Source organism: Schistocerca nitens, chromosome 2, assembly GCF_023898315.1.
Source record: "Schistocerca nitens isolate TAMUIC-IGC-003100 chromosome 2, iqSchNite1.1, whole genome shotgun sequence".
NCBI lineage: Eukaryota > Metazoa > Arthropoda > Insecta > Orthoptera > Acrididae > Schistocerca > Schistocerca nitens.
Genome location: NC_064615.1, coordinates 546266585 through 546278036, shown reverse-complemented (window position 1 = coordinate 546278036; position 11452 = coordinate 546266585).

Sequence of the window (11452 nt, the reverse complement as noted above, 5' to 3'; positions counted from 1 at the left end):
TCATTATAGTTTCGTCAGTATGTACTGTACTTCGTCGATTCACCGCCAGTTGGCCCAATTGAAGGAAAGTAATGTTGACTTCGGTGCTTGTGTTGACATGCGACCCGTTGCTCTACAGTACTAGCATCAAGCACATCAGTACGTAGCATCAACAGGTTAGTGTTCATCACGAACGTGGTTTTGCAGTCAGTGCAATGTTTACAAATGCGGTGTTGGCAGATGCCCATTTGATGTATGGATTAGCACGGGGCAATAGCCGTGGCGCGGTACGTTTGTATCGAGACAGATTTCCAGAACGAAGGTGTCCCGACAGGAAGACGTTCGAAGCAATTGATCGGCGTCTTACGGAGTACGGAACATTCCAGCCTATGACTCGCGACTGGGGAAGACCCAGAACGAAGAGGACACCTGCAATGGACGAGGCAATTCTTCGTGCAGTTGACGATAACCGTAATGTCAGCGTCAGAGAAGCTGCTGCTGTACAACGTAACGTTAACCACGTCACTGTATGGAGAGTGCTACGGGAGAACCAGTTGTTTCTGTACCATGTACAGCGTGTGCAGGCACTATCAGCAGCTGATTGGCCTCCACGGGTGCACTTCTGCGAATGGTTCATCCAACAATGTGTCAATCCTCATTTCAGTGCAAATGCTCTCTTTACGGATGAGGCTTCATTCCAACGTGATCAAATTGTAAATTTTCATAATCAACATGTGTGGGCTGACGAGAATCCGCACGCAATTGTGCAAACACGTCATCAACACAGATTTTCTGTGAACGTTTGGGCAGGCATTGTTGGTGATGTCTCGCTTTGGCCCCATGTTCTTCCACCTATGCTTAATGGAGCACGTTATCGTGATTTCATACCGGATACTCTACCTGTGCTACTAGAACATGTGCCTTTACAAGTACGACACAGCATGTGGTTCAGGCACAATGGAGCTCCTGCACATTTCAGTCGAAGTGCTCGTACGCTTCTCAACAACAGATTCGGTGACCGATGGATTGGTAGAGGCGGACCAATTCCATGGCCTCCACGCTCTCCTGACCTCAACCCTCTTGACTTTCATTTATGGGGACATTTGAAAGCTATTGTCTACGCAACCCCGGTACTAAATGTAGACTCTTAGTGCTCGTATTGTGGATGGCTGTGATTCAATACGCCTTTCTCCAGGGCTGCATCAGCGCATCAGGGATTCCATGCGACGGAGGGTGGATGCTTGTATCCTCGCTAACGGAGGACATTTTGAACATTTCCTGTAACAAAGTGTTTGAAGTCACGCTGGTACGTTCTGTTGCTGTGTGTTTCCATTCCATGATTAATTTGATTTGAAGAGAAGTAATAAAATGAGTTCTAACATGGAAAGTGAGCGTTTCCGGACACATGTCCACATAACATATTTTCTTTCTTTGTGTGTGAGGAATGTTTCCTGGAAGTTTTGCCGTATCTTTTTGTAACACCCTGTATATGCACATTTTAAGACTTTACCATAAACCTTCAAGGATTATAAAGGTTCTAACCTACTTAATTGACTCTCCTACATTCCCCTTGGAAGTGTTATTAATGCTTACCATACAGTTATAATAACAATTGTAATACGTAGGCTGGTCTTCCGTATACGTAATGTATAGCAGAATCAGTTTAAATGTTGTACTTTGCCACCAAAATCTGGACGTTTATCTGACCTTTGTTGCTATTACTGTAAACATCGTATATTTTGATACCACTGTTATTAAACCTGAAACTTTGAATTTTATCCACAGTATGGTTCTATTCCCCTCGGAGTCCACCCCCCCCTCCCATCTCACATTTCCTTTCCAATAAACAAGTTAAACACAAGTAAACATATTATTATTATCCCAGAGTGTTGCAGGTACAGCAAGAGATTGAAACTGAAACCTACTTAAACGTCCTTCACTTCCTACGAAAATTATTAAGCAACCTGCACAGAACGTCGATGTTCCTGAGGGCCGTATGTGGGTACGTTTGTAAAACACTGACTGTAGCCTTCTGGGGAAGCAGTCTCTGAGGTCAGCATTCGACCACCTCGTGCGGCAAATGCTGACAGGGCAACGGCCACATATCGCGCTTGGGTCCTCATGGTCAGGGCAGCAACCCGCGACACGTGCTAGGTGCTTCTTCAGCAAATCTTTTATCACTTTTCACTGCTTCCAGAAAATCAAACTACGGACAACTGTCTGTTTTGCGATTATCCTTTGTGTGTGTTTTTACGGACGTCCGCAACTATTTTCCAACCCATGACAGTTTCTTGATATTACACTTAAACATTTATCGTTATTTCGTAGCTGGATACATGTTCTCCTCTTTTTTTTACTTGCAGTAAAGTCTTCACTATACTGATAGTTTTAATCACTAAAATTAAGAGGAATTTTGCAAATTCTCAGATATTTTCAGCAATTTCCGTTGGCCTTTTAATCAATATATGTGTTTGTGTACAATGTTAATGCCGCTAAAACTCAGAAACGAGTCCCAACGCGACCAGTGGAGTTACATAGTGTAGTTGCCCTCTATCTCCCACCCACGAAGAAGGTTCCCATTTTCACCTGAAGGTCGTGCTTTTGAAGATATAAGGTGTGAGAAGTTTCGTTCTCTAGCATTTTCTAGAAAATTCCAGAATATTCGAGAGTATTTGAGAGCCTTCCACAGCATCCATAATTTTCCGGGAAGTTCCGCAATGATCCGGGACGTTCTGAAATGTTCGTGAATAGTCTGTAACATTCGGGAAGACTTCAGAATGTTCGAGAACATCCCGGAATATCACAGATTAATGTGGAACTTTCCAGAAGCCTTTGTTGTGGAGTGTGCTGGAATAGTGTGGACCATTAGAAGTCACTGATTGGGCTACCCATTGGTAGAGGTACATAAAGCAAGATCTGTTGTGGGTTCGAACGTCAGTTAAATTGACGCAGGGAGGAATCCGAAAAATAGTGCAGTGAGTGAAGAAAAACAAACAGTGCTACAGTGACTGAATGAAAATCGAATATAAAGTGTGAAAAGTGTGTCAAGTGTATTTAGTGATTTGATATACATTTTAGACAATACTCAAACGTAAAAGAGGAGAAGAGGATCTTGATAGTTCTGAAGCGAAGCGGCGATAGCAAACAGAACAGCGAAAACACGAAATAGACGAAGAGCTCGAAGCACATTTTAAGTCCACAATGAACATCAAGGAGCACTGTGAGAAGCAAAGAAACTGAAGGACAGCGAAATAAACGGACTGAAGATCAAGAATGCGACACAAATTTATAACGAAAGACTGCGAACTCAAGCCAGCCATGAAAATATCATTTTATGTGTATAGATTGAAGTGACGAGCGAAAATCTGTACTAAGGCCAGGAAACAAACTCGGGACCCAGCTCACTACGCAGGTGCGTTAACCACAAAGTCGCCTTGGCGCAGTGGGGTACACAACTCCACGTATTATCCTGACACGCCTCCTTTCTCGATCCAATTTCTCATGACAACCCCAGTCACTTTAAATTACCCTTATACACAAACAGAATTGTCAAGGCTCTCCATGTTCTCGAATAGTACCTCAGCTTCGAACGGAAATTGAGGATCCAGCCCGAAACCCAGGAGCTGCTACTTACACAGATGATACGACACAGATGCTGAAACTTTATGGTCCTATACCGGTCTTTACATTCGATGTTGAGGTGCTGTTTCAGACCATGAAGAGGCTTGGCAATTGTGTTCGTGTGTAAGGGGGGTAATTTAAGGCTGACAGGGGCGGTAGTGAGAAGTTAGATCGAGAAGAGAAGTATGCGAGGGCATTCCATGCTGTTGTGTGAACCGCTGTGCTGAGGTGGCTTAGTTGCTAACGTACCTGCGAGAGACCCGTTTCGATTCCCGTCCTTGGTACTAATTTTCACTCGCCGTTTCAATGTGACTGTAAAGTCACTGAAACTGCGTCATTTCGCATGAAAATATCACCCTTAGATAATTGCGGGCAAGTAAACTATACAACCTAATAAACGAAGGATTCCACTACGACCCGACGAAAGGAAATAACAAACTGGTCGTAACCGCATAAATAGATAACAGCTGCAAATTTTGCAACGCGAAAAACTTAAGTAGAGAAACGTGAGGGGAAATGTTCAATTACCACCACTAGAAGCACCTTCGCAGGAAGTTTTACGTTACGCGACTGAGGAAACTGCAGAATCAAAACACTTTCTCAGAAATATAAAAGCGTTCAACGCCTGCTTCGAAATGACTTCTTCGGGTGTGACCTCGATCAATACTAACAGAGATGAAATCGATTATGCTTTTTTCCATTCAAGGACAAATATATTACAACCTGGAATCATTACTACCACTACCCAACGAAGATCATGAAGTATGTTTCACCGGCTATGAAGAAACAGCAAGTAATCAACACTGCATTGGAATGAATGTTTTCTCATTACTATATAGTTACAGTCCGAGCCGATACTGACGACATTGGATCAATGGTAATCTTAACCTCATCATACATATGAAGATAAAGACACTTGTATGAATAGATTCAACATGCAATGACCTATATAAGAAAATATGGACGACCTGACCTCTTCATAACATTCACATCCAATTCATTGCGGCCAGAAATCAAAGAACGAGTCCCCATGCATCGACACGACATAACAGACCGAGTGTTCTGACGAAAACAAATTAGATTTATTAAAGTCATCACAGAATAATTCCTACGTGTTTCAGAACCTGGTATACAGAACACCTCAGAGCACTGAAAAGCAATAGCTCACACTCAACATTTGCAGACCACCTGATAGCACACAATCACTACCCAACAAACATAGAAACTGACTTACACATCCTAAAAACAAGTAGCAGCTTATTCCAAAAATTAACTATAGAAGAAAACTGTCACATCCAAAAATCAGTAGCCCAAGGAAAAAGAGTACTCAATGAATACACATCACTATGCAACAAAACCCTCTTCGCCACAACTGATGAACTATACAAATAACACCCACACCAACACTACTCATGGTAAAAAAATTAAAATAAAAATCTTTCTACCACCCCCTCCCTCTTTCTATATCTCTATCTCTGTCTCTCTCTATCCATCTCTCTCTCTCTCTCTCTCTATCTATCTATCTATCTATCTATCTATCTCTCTGCCCCAGTACTCAACACATACATGCAAACCCACACAAACCATACACCACTGACGCCAAATACAATTCAAACTCACGCGCCTCGCCCAGCCAAACACGCTACGAAAGAAATAAATACCACACATTCACAACAACACGTAGTGGCAGCGAAAACTCCGGATATGTTTTGAGAAATCGAAAAAGTGCAGTGCCTAGCGACCGTAGGGGTGAAGTAAAGACGCTTACTTTGGTAAGCGTCTTTACTTCGTCAACAACACAGTAGAACGCACTACAGCTTCAAAACTGTAAGTTACACACAAAAAACGTGATACAGACTCATTTCCGTTCGTAAACGCATAACAAACAGAAAAATAAATTACGTTTTGCTGTTTACAGATGACAAGTTGTATATTGTGCAGCAGAATAGCTACCAAAATAAAAGGATAATAGCATCATGTAAGGTTTGTTAACTTATGCATACATCCACATTTTGCCAATTAAGCTAAAAATGGGACTTTGACATAATGTTATAACAACACAAATGTTAATATGTAAGAACAATTCTACAGTTAAAAATAAAAATTAAACCAACTGGTGGTAGCACAAAAGGGCTGAAACATGTATGGGTGAAACGTCATGAAAAAATGTTGTCAGAGAGCTAAACTTCTATATTACAAAGAAACAGAGCTATTAGCGAACTACTTCAATACATTGCTCGTAAAAAACCACTCCTCTATGTCAAACAAAAGGAAATTTACAACGTTATCATGCACCACACTCACAACAACACTGGCGGAATTACTTGGCACACCAGGCGGAAGCGGGAAAACTTTTCAAATAAATCTGTTGCTGTCGGAAATACGTGCTAAATAACACATCGCATTTGCACTGGCATAATCCATCGTAGCAGCCACACTTATGAAAGGTGGACGAACTTCCCATTCATCCCGACAACTACTGTTAAATATAGCCGATCCGCACGGCTGCCTCCGTCGGAGGTTCAAGTCCTCCCTCGGGCATGGGTATGTGTGTTGTCCTTAATGTAAGTTACTTTAAGTTAGACAAAATTGTTTGTATAGCCATGTATGGAAGTGAAACATGGACGATAACTAGTTTGGACAAGAAGAGAATAGAAGCTTTCGAAATGTGGTGCTACAGAAGAATGCTGAAGATAAGGTGGGTAGATCACGTAACTAATGAGGAGGTATTAAATAGGATTGGGGAGAAAAGTTTGTGGCACAACTTTACTAGAAGAAGGGATCAGTTGGTAGGACATGTTTTGAGGCATCAAGGAATCACAAATTTAGCATTGGAGGGCAGCGTGGAGGGTAAAAATCGTAGACGGAGACCGAGAGATGAATACACTAAGCAGATTCAGAAGGACGTAGGTTGCAGTAAGTACTGGGAGATGAAGAAGCTTGCACAGGATAGAGTAGCATGGAGAGCTGCATCAAACCAGTATCAGGACTGAAGACCCCAACAACAAATTGTTTGTAAGCTTAGGTACCCATGACCGCAGCAGTTTGGTCCCATAAGATCTTAGCATGAATTTTCAATTTCCAATATAGCCGAAGAACAATCCCCGGTATGTAAAATCTTAAGAACATCTGGACGGGGTGAACTTCTAATGCAAGGTAAAATTGCATTCTGGGATGACTGCCCAATGGCACATAAAAAATCACTCAAAGCCATGGACAGAACGTTACAAGGTACGCGAGAAAACCCTGAAGTGATGGGAGGAGCTCTACTCGTACTCTCAGGAGATTTTCGACAAACACTTCCAGTTATCCCCAAGTCAACACCAACAGATGGGATCAATGCATGCTTAGAAATCACACCTATGGTCACACATTCAATTACTTGGCTGAAAAAAACAAGAGGGTTGATCTATCGAAAGACGAAACTACAGCAGATTTTGCGCAACAAATTTTTACAAATAAACGAAAGCATATATCCTACTGACCAGACGACTGGCGTCATTAATCTGAACAGTGATTTCTGCAGCACAGTCACTGCTGAAAACATTGTTCACTATACCAATCCGGACTGTTTACTTGAAAGGATAGTTTTGGCTACTGTGAATAACACAAGCCAAAAATACGTTTGAATGTTTCACTTGAATGCCATAAACGGTTGACCAAAACATCTATGTAACGAAAAATATTGGCCATCTGATGATGCTCATGGTGCCTGAAACATTTTTAAAAAAATTTGCGTCTGTTTGCGTGATTAACAGCAGCAAGGATCACAAGATCCAACATGGTTAAAATAACATAAAGATAATATTATCGACCATATCAACTTTCATATTCAAAAGAAAATTCCCAGTGAAGAAAGAATATGCAAATCGATCGATATGATGGTAAATGTTGAAGGTAGTGTGAGCTTCCCTACAGAACTTCCAAACTCTTTTCAAGTATCAGGAATGCCTTTACACTGCCTTCGACTTAAAACTCTATCAGAAATTTCAACTACCAAAACGATGTAATGGAACAAGGATGATCGTCAAACAGCTATCGAATAACACCATCGAAGCCAAACTTATGACAAAGGACACACTCTATTTACCCAAAGATACCACTGACCTCTACTGAATTGCCATTCTAATTTAAAAGACTGCAATTTCCAATCAAATTAGCCTATAGTTTTACAATTAACAAAGCGCAAAGGCAAACTTTAAAATATTTTGGCATCAACCTCAAAGACCCCTACTCGTCTCACGGTCAGCTTTACTTTGCTTGCTCGCGAGTAGGAAATGCGAAAAGTGTGTACTTATATACCTCGGGTAACAAAATGAAAAATGCAGTTCATAAAGAACCTTTGTAAATAGTAAGAATAGGTTTCCAAATAAAATATTTTTATTTCTTGTACTTTAACAAATATTGTAAATAGAACATATTTTCAACTTCTTGTGCTTTATCAAGCATTGTAAACAGCTAGATTATGTTTTCAATAAAAAATTTTACCTTTTATATTTTAAAGTTATTCCTTTTATTCCAACTACCACACAATCCCATATCAGCTCGCTGAATGAAGCCGTGTACCCCAGCTAATTTCTTTAAAATATGAAAACAGAGTCGTGTCAGAATGTTTATGTCATCAGTTTTTATCTCCTATTGTGTAACACACCATTCGTGTCGAAAGATACTATCGTGGCTCTTAATCAAACTTTTTATGGAATAACCTAAAGTAATAGTTTAATTTTTACTGTACTCATCTATGACTTACGCACATGTCACGTGACTATACAGAAGTTTTTCTCCCTTCATCATCCTTTGCCTTACGTTTGTTTAGCACAACTTCGACTAACTGCACTTCGAGGCACCAGGTATGCGAAAGTTCATAATATTATGTTGTTATTTCTACAACACATGAGGCACGTGTTCTAGATACCACACACCCTGCTAAGAACCATCTCTCACCTTTTGTACTGTCTAGGGGACCATCGTAAATCTCGGTTTTTTCAATATTGTTAACTTTGCATAAAAGAGTGATTTTTGTTTTTGTCACTCTTTCAACCATTTTTTTGTGATATACTGTAACTCGTTTTTCATTGTAATTTTCGCACAGCAATGTACCTCTTAGATTCTATTAATCATGCTTCTTTGTTGATTTTCAGTAACACCCACCGTCATCGTTAGGGGAGTGCTGAACCTTGTTTTGAGTACTACAAAGTAAATCACTTCGTTGTGCACAAATGCAAACAAGCAGTAACCATTTCTTTTTCTCTCGTGGGAATACAGAGAGATACATTGCAGTCAGTAATTCAGCCGAGGGACTGGGCAACAGTGTGAACATTTGATTTATGGGCCGGTAATGTACGAGAGCACCAAAATTACTAAGATTCAATGTTTAATACACTATAAGAGCATAGACAATCCAGTGCGGATGACATCTTGCTAGCATAAGGCAGCCAACAGACCTTCTGAACCAAGAAAGGAGATGTTACGTGCTCCATGGTATGACAGAGGTAATCAAATGCAGCAGACTTTTGGGTAAAGTCCAATTGCCTTAGAATATACATGGCTGACAACATGTCTTAGGAACCGCGTCCCTTTTTTTTTAAGAGATAAACACCATCTGGGTCATAACATTTTATTAACCGACAACCGGTGTCAATCTGCGCTGAAGATTCTCCTCGCGTCTAGATTCGAACAAAAAGGCAATGGCAATAGTGGTTTTACAGTAGGGTGTACGATTACCACGGGTTGCAATGCACGTTCTGCAACGTGCTGCCATTCAGGCCTGGAAGCCTGGTAAGCAGTTTTTATAGTAAGACGTTCGATTCCTCCACCAGCATGGTTGAAACCGGCAGGTTGGTCATTGATGCACGTGGATGCTTATGTGAAAGTGTACGTCTGCCGATTGTAGCCCAAATATTTTATTTTGTGTGTCTTCTGACAGGTTTGGTAAGTCTCCTGCGCCAACATCTAGATCACAGAGTACAGACTGACACCTACGTCCTCAATTAATTGCTGGATGTATTCCTATCTCCTCTACAGTTTTCACCCTCACCGCTCCTTCTAGTATCATAGAAGTTATTCCCTAGTGTCGTAACAGATGCCTATCATCATTTCCCTTCTTCTTCTCGGTGTTTCCCATGTACTCCATTCCTCACCGATTCCACTGAGAATCTCTTCATTCCTTACCTTATTATTCCACCTAATTTTCCAAAATTCTCCTGTAGCACCATATCTCAAATGTTTCCATTCTGTTCTCTTGCGCTTATCCCATAGTCCATGTTTCACTTCCATACAATGCTGTGCTCTTGTCGTGTATTCTCAAAAAGTTCAGCCTCTAATTAAGGCCTATGTTAGCTACTAATAGACTGCACTTGGCCAAGAATTCCCTTTCTGCCAGTGATAGACTGCTTTTTGTAACTCTCCTACTCTGTTCGTCTTGGTTTATTTTACACAACTCCTTAGCCTGTTCTATTTCGAGAGCCTGAAGTCTGATGTTAAATTTCTCGTTGTTCTCATTTCTGCCCGTACCCATAACTTTACTCTTTCTTCAATTAGCTCTCAATACATATTCCGTACTCATTAGACTGCTCATTCTATTCAACAGATCCTGTACTACTTCTTCATTTTCTCTAAAGATGTCATCAGCGAATCTTATAAGTGATATCCCATTACCTTGAATTATAATTATACTCTTGAATCATTCTTTTGTTTTTGTCTTTAGTTCTTCATTGCTCCTTCGATGTATAGGTTGAACAGCAGGGGCGAAAGCCTACATCTAATTCTTACAACTTTTTTAATGAGAGCCTTTAGTTATTGGTCTTGCACTCTTATTGTTCCCTTTTGCCTCTTATATATATTTTATTTTAACCGTCCTTCCCTATTGCTTACCCTTATTTTTCTTAGAGGCTTTATTCTGTAATGTACTGAAAATAACTTGCTTGCATATAACATTTTAATCAGCACATCAGTTTGGTAACTTTAAGTCTAGGTGTTCATAATGTATCATCTCACCGCTTTTCATTACCTTCATTGCTCTATATCAGTACATTATCTTACGAAGTGAAGTAACATTTCATTTACACTAATTTACTTGCAAAATCTTCCACGTTTCAGCAAACCTGGATGCACCTGATTCCTACACAGGACAATTACACACATGCTATAAACCACGAAGGAATTATCGGGATATGACGGAAACCGATAAATGTTAGGCACAAACAAATGACTAAATTTTCAGAAAAACTGGCTAATTTAATCAAGAGAAAGAGTTTCACAGATTGTGTAGGTCAATAACTCTTCGGTCCACCTCTGGCCCTTATGCAATTATTTTTTTGTCTTGGCATTGATTTGTAGAGACGTTGTATGTCCTCCAGAGGGATATCGTGCCAAATTCTGTCCAGCTGGTGCGTTAGACCGTCAAAATCCGAAGTAGGTTAGAGAGGTCTCCCTGTAATGCTCTAAAAGTTCTCAATTTGGGAGGGATCCGGTGACCTGGCTTACTAAGATAGGGTTTGGCAAGCACGAAGACAAGTAGTAGAAACTAGTCATGTGCGGGTGGCCATTATCTTGCTGAAATGCAAGCCCAGTATTGCTTGCCGTAAAGGACAACAACACGCGGCGTAGAATATCTTCGACGCACCTCTCTAAGGGCACTTCGAATGAGAACCAAGGAAACGGCTGTGAAACAAAAGCAACCCCAGACCATAACTCTTGATTTTCGGGTCGTATGGCGGGCGACATTAAGGTTGGCATCCCACCGCGGACAGAGGCTTCTCCAAGTACGTTTTCGGCCTGAAATATCATTGTAGACCAATTGTCTTCAGTGATGAGTCTCGCTTCGAAGTGAGTCCAGCTTGCCACGTTGGCA